Genomic DNA, 10,578 nt, shown 5'->3' on the forward strand with positions numbered 1-10,578 from the left:
AAATCCCAATTACTGTGACAACACAGCAACACAGATAGTTCTTTAAAAACAAACTGAGATGAAGCAGTGCTATTGATCACTATTATTAGCAGAGTGGGTCAGCATAATTTAAACCTTTCCATTAAGGCAAAAAGATGGGTTTTCAAGATAGGACATTGGTGCAATTACTGAGCTGAGTAGGAGGCAGAAATGTAATTATGTAAACTAACTGAATTAAGAGGATTGCACAGTTCATTAGGGTCCATTTTTTTTGGTCAACATTTTGGATCACCAGCTGCTATAGAATTTAATTTCCATTAAAAAGCATTAATTGCACCTCTTGTGTGAAAGCAGAGCAGTTGTGTTCGTTGAGCAGCTCCATCCTTGCTACTCTAACGCAGGTGTGGAAATAGCCTTCTGCTCCACACCAGTGCTCCAGCAGCCAGCCCCTATTTCCTCATTAAGCCTTCATGGGACAGGATACCTCTGCCAACTCTGCCTGCAGTCACACTGCTGGGTAGGAACTTGGACAGTTGATGTCATTAAGGACTGAAAGCAGCACTTATTCAGTAAATATGACTGAAGGGAGCATCCCATTTTGCTAAGTAATTTCAAGGCCCTTCCCAAAGGAGTTTCTCCGTGGCCAGAAAGAAGTGAGGAAATAAAGAACCCAAGAGAGACTTGGAAATCTATGGATGAATTGGCATACAGCCCAGTCTTCATTTCACAAATTTCTCATTCTGGTTTTATTGTCCTTCATGGTATTGTGGGGTAATATGAAAGCAAATATTGCTCAATGTCCTATCAAATAAATGTGAGCCACACCTTTGGCCCTCAGCAACTGAAGAGTTTCCCATTTGTAAGAGGCCAATCTGCAGATAAAATAGTCTTCTAAACTGGAGACTTTGTTACTCGTGTGTTATAAGTGACTCTTGTTTCCTCCCAGGGACATCTCTTTGTCACTGACCATTTTCCTACAGATGCTGCTGGCTGACTGGAGCCCAGGGCAATCAGTCACCAGCTGCTCCTCTGCCTCCAGACAAGGGACTCAGCCTACAACAGGCACATCTCGTGCTGCTCCATCCCTGCCAGGCTGTTTCTCAGGGTTTTCTTAAGCTTAGAGGTTTTCCTTATTGTTTGAAGATTTTCCTTTAATGCAGGGGATGCCTTTACTATAAATGTCCTAACATATTTTGACTCACAGACTGGCCACTCAAGTTCTTTACACATGAGAGTTAATGCTGAAGAACTTAATAAAGACAGATCTCTGGTATGTAAATGGACAGAGGACTGTAATTCCATATACAGTAATTTCACGATTATAAGCCGCACCATTTTGACTAAAATTTTGGTCCGAACCCGAAGTGTAGTTTATAATCAGGTGCGGCTTATAATCGCGAAATTACTGCTGTAGTACAAATAAGAGAGTGATCATGCTGGCTTTATTTGCTGAAAAGAAGTAAAAAATCCCTAATTCTCCTCTCCTCCAACAGAGGAGAAGATTATTTATGTAATATTTTTCTACATGCAGGAGAAAAGAGATGATTCATGTATCCATGTAAAAAGATGGCCGCCTGTGCTGTGTGAGGCTGCTGTGGATGTGTATTTGATTTTAGTACCCAACACTTCTGAGCAGGCTTCACCTGCAGTAATCCTCAGGCTCCGTATTTGTTCCTTTTTAAATGAGCATCCTGCGGGTGACTAAGCAAAAGGAACCTGTGGAAACCTCCTCTCACAGCACGTAAATCATCACCACAGCATTTGCTTTTCCCTTGCTGATGGCATTAATGTGTTGCTTCCATGGATAAATGAGGGACTCAGCCCTCAGTGCCCCCTCCCACGGCTGCCCTGCTCTGCACACCGCAGACTTTACTGCCGTGACTCATTTGGAAAATGTGGATGTGATCCCACAGAACCCAACCTGCTGCAGCATTAGCACCATACCTAAGGGCTGTGCTTCAATACCCCCCAAAATTCAACAGAGTCCCAGCAAACTGCACTGCTGTCCCAGGCTCGGCAGGCAGGACAGATCTGCACTTCTGCCCAGACAAAACACCTCACCTCTGCAGCCCTGTTTATGTTCACAGAACTTCTCAAGCTTTCCTGGGAAGAGCTGGACAGCACTGCTCTTTTCCAAAGTAGAAGCTAAGTTTGGCTAGAGAACAGCAGCAGGAGGGGCGAGCTGCTGTCTCTCAAAATTCCCCAAACCTGCCAATCACCCTCTTGTCTCTGGAACTCTGGGTCCCAGCCTGGAGCAGCACAGGAGGAACACACATTTCTGCTCAAAGACCCGAAGCTAAGCCAGATTTAGGGCCCAGGAGCCACATGCCACCTTCAGCACGTGAAGTGTGGGGTGGAACTCTGACACCTCAGCCTGGAGCAGCAGCAGAATCTGGTTTTGTGTGCAGCAACTTCTGGCACACAGAGAGGACCAGGTTACAAGAGAGGTTGTGGAAGAACTGACCCAAATACCTGTTCTAAAAGCTCCGTGGAGATCTGCCTCGAGGAGAAAACCTTCCATTAGTTACCAGGATGGCTCACCCACAGCAGTGGAAGTTCATATAAAGATACATCAATAGAGAATCGCTATGAGACCCACAGATTACAGAGGGAGAAAAGGCAGAGAAAAGTTTAATCATGCTAGACAAAACACAACAAGAGACAATCATAAAATAACACAGTGAAACTAAAGAAACAAACACATTTGCAATACAAATCAGAATATAAATGTATAATATATTTACAAGCAAATATTAATATATATAAAATACATTAAAATATAAATATAGAACATATTTATAAATTATATAAATATTATATAAATTCTATTTATAAATATAGAAAATAGAATATAAATTCTTCTGTAGTCTGTGTACTTCTGAGCAAGTCTGTGTTTGAGAAAGGACATTATTTTTTCACACCAAGTTTCACAATAACCCCCAGGTCAGATGATAAAGGATTTGTCAAAAGTCAAACCTGGCTTCTCCTGTTTATTACTAATATCTCTAATATGATGTTTACAATAGACTATCTAGTATCTTCTTTCTGACTCAAAAGAACACAAGTTACCATACCTCCTAATTTTGACCTCAGAAGAGTCACAAGAGTCCCCTTGCATGTAAAGAAAAACTTTACTTCTACCATAGGAAGTTTTTATTCTAGTTTGCTGGCCCCACGATAACAATTCCCCAGGAAAGCATACTTCACTAAAGCTTGTAGAGCAACTTTTAAAACGCATTCTGTATTTACCATTTTTTGCTAATTCAATCCTTCAAAAAGCATTCAGTCTTTGCTGGTTTTTTTCTATAAAAGTAATTATTTCTCCAGTTTGCCTGCTTAGGACATTTTTTTTTCAGTGGCATTATTCTTCTTTAGCTAGCTCTCTTCATGTAAAGCTTCTCAAATGATTGATGCTAATGCAGCTGTCAAAAGGTTTGAAAATATTTGGCTTTCATTTTCACAAGCTCAGATCCATAGTTTTACACATTCTGGATCTATATCTTCATCTCAAATGGAACAATGGATAATAGTTTTACTAGGTTAATCAATACATGCCTCACTTCTAGCAATAGAAATCCACACTGCAGTTAATGAATTCATTTATAGGACTAAAATTAAACAAAGTATTTATGAAGATTCTGACCATTTCTTGACAGCTCTCCATGTTTTAGACACAAGAAGAGAAAGCAGATTGGCCTAGAAACAATATTATTGGTGTTTTACATACACCTTAATACTGCAAACTTGTCCAGCATGTCCAATTTTAATTTGGGGAGGGAGATTCTTCCTGAATTTAGAGTTAACACAAAAAACAGTCTTGACTACCTCCATACATGTATAGATTTATAATATCTAGTTATCACTTCCTTTCACCCCCAAAAGCCATGTTAAATTCTCAGACTCACTTCACTGTCCTCCCTTGCCTCCTGAATTTGACTAATACAAAGTTTATGGCACATTTTGGACTTAATTTCCCACATGGCTTCATTTATTTAACAGTATTTTTCTTCTTAACTTGAAGTTGTTCAAAGTAAACAGATTAGAAGAAAATGTCAAGCCAGTGATCTTGCCTTATTCACGAACCTTAAAAACTTTAAATTTCTTCAGTATCCAGTGATTTGATAACACTTCATCTTATATCAAAAGCATAAACTTTTGCAAATTTGGCTATAAAATAATATGGGGGGAAACTGCCATTTCCTTCGTAAACTTCATCTCTTTTCAGATATTTTATCAAAAAAAGAAATATCCTGCATTTGCTGTTCCTTAGAATGTATAAAACTTGTTCATTTTCTTTTTTTTTGTCTTTTCATTTCTTTTGGTAAAATTGCTGTAATAAACTTTGAATTTCCTTTTCATTTCCTTTTCAGACAAATCCTGTCTTTTTTATGTTTCCAGTTGCAACTTCTTGATCAGGTCTCTGTTAAAAGGATCCCTAAGAAGCACAGAGGAGATCTGAGTGGATAGAGGAGCAATCCTTGTGCCAACATTCACATGCATCATGTCCCACATTTTCATGTTCTTCACTTGTTAAAAAATCACCTTTCTGTTAATAGATTTTGTCAGAAATACATTTTGGAGTCAGCATGTTGAACTCCCCAGTTCATCACACTGCACAGACTGATTTGAATGCCACCTCTAAAATTATCTTTGATTGGATTCAGTTGTCTGTCATCACTGATTTGTTTGATGGTCTCCTGTAAAATTTAGGAATTTATCAAGTTGTTAATATTCCTTTGATCCTGATATTCCCAGCCTGTTGCTATCTCATGACCAGTAAATTTTATCTGTTTCTCTACTTGAATTTATTATACCCAGCAATCCCAGACACTTTCAGTTTTTATGGGCTACCTCTTTGTTGCAAAAAGCTAATTTCATATTAAAACAAGTCTAGTATATTTTCCACATTCATTCATTCATTCTTGTTACCTTTCTTTACATTCTGGGAAATATAATACAATTTTATGTCTACTTTTATTGGCTGAACACACATAAAGAGCATCAAAGAAAATATTTTTGTATAAAATGTAATCTATCTGGAGGCCAGAATTGAGATGATGGCTGTGTTGAGCCCACTGGAAAGGATGCACTTGTATTTGGAAGTATCATTGTAAAATAGGCAAGGCTGGACAGATATTGTTCATTATTAATCTCCAGTTCCTCTCAAATTCTTTACAACACTGTAATACCATCAAGCCAAAGGAAAGCATTATCAGCTAACAACTCTGGCTTTGCTTTTCTTTGCTTTTGAGAACATCTCATCTCTGTTCTGTTATACTGTACCACCAGGACATGATGGGAGACACCAAACTATAAAAATACTGTAAAAATACAATGACAAGATTCATGGTTCTCTCACATTGATGCTGGAGGAATGACAACTAACCTTGGCACTGGGCACTAAATTAATAACATGTTCCATCGGGAAGTTTCACTCTGAAGTGTTGCTGAGCGGCTTCCAGGTGTTGAGTGGAAAGTAAAGACATCAGAATTCAGGAAAATGAAGTGCCAGGGCTGGACCAAGAGCTCAGAGCAGACACAGTGCCAAGCTCAGGTGTGTGAGGGGCCTCTCTGGCTGCTCTTGCAGCTCCCCCTCCCCAAGGTCTCTGTCTGCAGAGATGGAGCTGAAAGAGCCTCCCACAGTCCCTGTTCTGAACCTCTGGCAGTATCAACAAGGTACAGCTCCTGTTCTCAGCTCCCCACCATGCACATATTAAAATAAAGCCTGTGATTAGTTTCCAGATAAATGTGCCTTTTTGATGAAAAGCTCATGTATGAAGGCCAAGTTGCAGACTCGTTGAGGCAAGGCTGGTGCGCTCAGAAGCAATCAGGACAAGCTACAGCCTTTGTGTGTGTGACTGACATCTCTCAGCCCTCAAAACTGCTGCTGAAAAGAAGCTTTCAAAACTGCTTTTGAAAGTCAAGGCCATAGTCTGCACAGCACATAAACAAACAACTTTTAGATCTTACATTGCCTTAAAATCCCAGGGAAAATGGAACTCTGAAAGTGAATGCACACTGGTATTGTTCCTGGCTGTACTATATTCTACTACCTAAAAATGTCTGAATACCTCTAAAATGTCTTTAAAAGGTAAAATGGCATTATGATGCACGTAAGAGTGAGACAAAATATCAACTCCAAAGATGCAAAATAAAGCCAAAGCCTTCAACTAGGATCCTGAACTAAATTAAACTGGCTTTGAAATTCAGAATTCAGCTAACAATGCTTTGCTATTTTTTCCTTTCTCCAATTCCTATGTATTTCAAACATGCTATCTACCACAAACTCTGCAGTAAGATGATTTTATTATTGTCTTTTTGTATCAGCAGTTTAGAATGAGGCAGGGACAGTCACACAACAAAAAAACAAGCAGTTGCAGTAGAAGAAAATTGCCCTGCCTTCAGAAGTGGGTTACAAGAAGTACTAAGGGAAAAGCTAAGAATCTGAGATTCACAATACACATCCAAAGGAAAAATGAACTCAGTATTCTGGTATTACTCTGATGTATTTTGACCAAAGGTTTCAGTTATGGTTTAGAGTTGATTACCTGTACTTCAGGGAGAAGGCCCAAGAACTCTTCATCTCTCACTGGAGGACTCCCTCCACACCAGGGACTCTGCAGGAGCCTGCTGCTAATTTTGTGGCAAATCATCTATTGCCCATGCCCAGTATGAGCTGCTCAAACACTGACTTGGCAACATCTGAGAGACATTTTTTTCAACTGAGTCAAAGCCCCTTTTCCTCTACTGAGGAGCAAGCTCATGGCAAGACAGACGTTCTAAGAGAATCTATTTCTGAGTTATCTGGGTGCATACATAGCTCCTGAAGATTTTTTAAAAGAAGGGAAAAAAAACTTTTTAAAAGAAATAAAAAGAGGATTTTTTATACTTTGGATCAATGAAAACTGGACAAACAGAATTTCACAAAATGTAGCAAAAAAAAAAAAAGGTAACAACAAAAGAAAAAACCCAACAACAACAACAAACTAGAACAAGACCTTTCTTTGAAGAAAAAATAAGTCAGATAAAGTACTTTGGAAAGTGGTTGTGGGCTACTAAACTAATGCATTTGAAAGAAAAGTCCTCACTCAAACTCCAGTAGTAGAAATTATTGTAGGATTTCTCTTTTGCACTAAAAAGGCTGGGTTTTGGCATAGGAAGCTTAGTCTGTACTTTCATTAAACTTATCAGCTTAAGGAAAATCCTCCATTGATCAAGGCTCTGGACTTGCTTAAGGAGCTGATTCAAGGATCACCTTTATACCACAACAATTTCTGCAAGTTTTTTCTCAGCCTGGTAACTGAAGCTACACCATAAAATATCAATAAATATCCAGTCACTTTGGTATGCTTACATACAGTGGTTTTTTAGTGACAAAGATAGCTCAAGCTGAATAAGAAAACATTATTCACTTGCAAATCTATCACTGAAAGCCTGTATTTCTTTTTCATGTAATACTCAGAGTGCCTTGAACAGCAAAACAAAATGCTAGAAGAATGCTTATTCCAGATATCCTCTAACTCCCTGCCTGGTGCATGTTTCCCCAGTCACTCTTATCAAGAAACATCCTCAAAAGATATTTGGAGCTGTTTTGAAGAGGGCACAGTAGCAGCAAGTCCATCAAAACAGGGGCAATACCTGTGCTTCCCTGGCTATCTGGAATCCCAAATTCAGTCTGTATCTTTTTGTGGTTTAGGAGTGAGACCAAGGATTTCAGTTGTCACTTGACAATGAAACAAGACAGGATATGATTATCTGAATATGGAATCAGATTTCTGGGGAAGTTGCCTGTCTGAAATCATTGCATTTTTATTAAATTTGACACTACACGTAGAGATAAAATAGTCAGTGACTACATTTCATTACTGTGGCAAAAAAAGACTGCTTTAATATAAAGCCTCCAGACTGTCTAAAGATTCAGGTTGCATTAACAAAACTTACTACACTGCTTTGCTCCTCAGATAAGCCTTCTGGAATGAACACATGTGGGCCAAGAAATACCACTCAGCACAGGCTGTAGTAGCACAGCTTGTCAAAGAACAATTCAGCAAACTCAGGCATTACTTGGAGTGAATAGAAAAAGCAGAGTTTACTCTGAGTGTGTCATGGGAATGGTGCATGAGCCAGGCTATGGAAGACACACATTGGTGGGCTTTGTGCCACACATCCTGTGGCATTTATCCATGAGGGCAGATAGCTATGCACCCATTTTCAGTATTACAGCCATTGAAGGAATTGTAGTTCACTGGCCCTAGCAGGTATAACATGCACAGACAGGCTGCATATATCTCAAAACATACAATACTTCACTTTCTATAGTCCCGATAGCAAAGTTCTAGCAAACCATGCCAGACAGTTCTTGTCTGGAGAGGCAGTTCAGGTAGTTATTTATTTCCAGCATTATTGCTAGCAGATAGTTTCCAGGCATTATTAAATTCCTACTCTCTAACAACCAATTCCCTGTTATTAACATGCATTGACAGCCACTCACTACCTGTAAATGTGCAATGAATTTGGCACAAATCAAGCTTCATTTGCTGCCTGGGACTATGGATTCAGTTTGATGGACACTATCAAAAACAAACCAGAGAACTGCTTGGGGCCAGACAACACAGAGAAGCCAGAGCAAGTGAAATTTCATCTAACAGCTGGGGAAGTAAACTGGATGCCATTGCTCCATCCGTCAGCGTTGCACACTATATAGGGACAGAAGTAATTCTCTGTATTTCTAGCAAATTACAGTGAGTTTTCCAGGCTCACAAAAATTTTCCACTCCATTATCAAGGAAATAAAAAACATGATAGTGAAAATCGAGAAGAATTTCTCTATTATTTTTTAAAACATTACAAATGCACCAGTTAAGTTGATTATTGGTGCATTGACAGTTAATGCACTGAAGCATTAAATAGAGAGGTCTTTTCAGCTACCTAGGAATACATATGTCAATTTGTTTATCTATCTACCAAATTTCAAAGGAGATTTTTCTGATGGTCCCCATCACTCCCTCTGGGACCATTCTGCTCCCATGTGGGGCTAGAACTGCTCTAGTTTGTAATATCATGGACCTTCCACCTCCAGTCTGGGAAAAGAGGTTTTGAGCACTTACAGAGGTGCAGTAGTGAGCACAGAGAGACCAAACTGTCTGCAAAAAAAGTTTATCCTAACTCAGTCACTGAGGAGTTAGCTCTAAACTAGAGAAGAGATTGCCTAAGTTCTGAGGAAAACATAAAACTTGTAAACTCTGTATTGCAGTGGTTTTCTCTCTCCTTGATGGAGCCCTGTTGAAGAGAATGAGCCTTCTCTTACTCACTTTCCCATATTATTTGCCATCCATGAAGGGAGTTTATATCAGGCAGCAAAACTGGCTAGTGATGATTAGGCAGAAAAAAGTAATTAGCCAGAGACAGTCTGATCAGGGAGCATGAACTGAAAACTCAGGGAGCTGTCAAGTTCCTTGGTCAAGAGAAGCATGGATAATAAAACTCACACTTAAACATGATTGGGTTTGAAGAGGAAATGTTTTGGAATGGAGGAACTGAGAGAGAAAAGTTAATATTGGTACTGGGATTTATAATAATAAAGGGCGTGGTTGCAAATGGATCTCTTAAAGCTTCTTGAGAAATCCATTATTCTTTATTTTTAATTTTGTTTGTAGAATAGAGAAAATTGTCTTAACTTTTCAGTCATGGAGAAAGCCCACAATGTTTTGTTCAAATTTCCAGCAATGTGAACAATCAGTAAGTGACCAATTTTAATGAGGCTTCCAAGAGTCATTAGAAAGCTAATGGTTTTTCAGATTATTTCACTTTGCCAGTTGATTACCTTGCTCTGTGTTGGGAGTGCATGTGATTACTGCCTTGCAGGGACCAGCAGCAGCACTCCTTATATCCAAAACAACGGGAAAAAGTTGGACTTTTCCTGCTTGTCCTGGGCTTTGCCTTCAGCTCCTTTCCCGGCAGCTGGCAGAGCTGGTGCCCAGCTTGGCTCTGCATCCCATCTCTGCCTCACACTTACCCTAACTCACTGCAAAACCCAAGCAGTAAATGCCTTGGGTGCTGCTGGGGCTGGCTCAGAGACCTCATTTCACAGAGCACTTGAGCCCCAAGAGCAGAATAAACACAGCATTAAAGCTGAATTTCTTTCCAGTAATGTATTTCCATGTGCTGATCACCACCTCCTGTGGTGTTTAACCCATGCAATACAGCACTGCTAAGTACTCTGTATGAGAATTAATTATTCAGAGTATGTATAACCAATCCCTCTCCCTGAAATTCCACTCCTTGTAAAAATTCTAAAAAAGAGCGGAAATATCTTGGAAGTCACACTGACAACATTTCCAAGGGAGGATTCCTGGATGTGGCTGTCCTTAGGCAATACCACTTACTGTTCAAAAGGTGATGATGGACCTTTGCCAAAGGCAAAAGAAGATGATTTTGAAGATGATTATGGTCCAGTTACATTAAATCCCTCTGGAAATAGCTGCATTGTCTTGAAGGCTTTCCAGGTTAAATGTTGTCACATTTATCATGGCAAATGCAGAGTATCATCAAGAGATGTTTGCAGATCTTGGCTAACACCTAGAAACTGAATCAGCTCTAT

The sequence above is a fragment of the Catharus ustulatus genome, chromosome 8 (assembly GCF_009819885.2).
Source record: "Catharus ustulatus isolate bCatUst1 chromosome 8, bCatUst1.pri.v2, whole genome shotgun sequence".
NCBI lineage: Eukaryota > Metazoa > Chordata > Aves > Passeriformes > Turdidae > Catharus > Catharus ustulatus.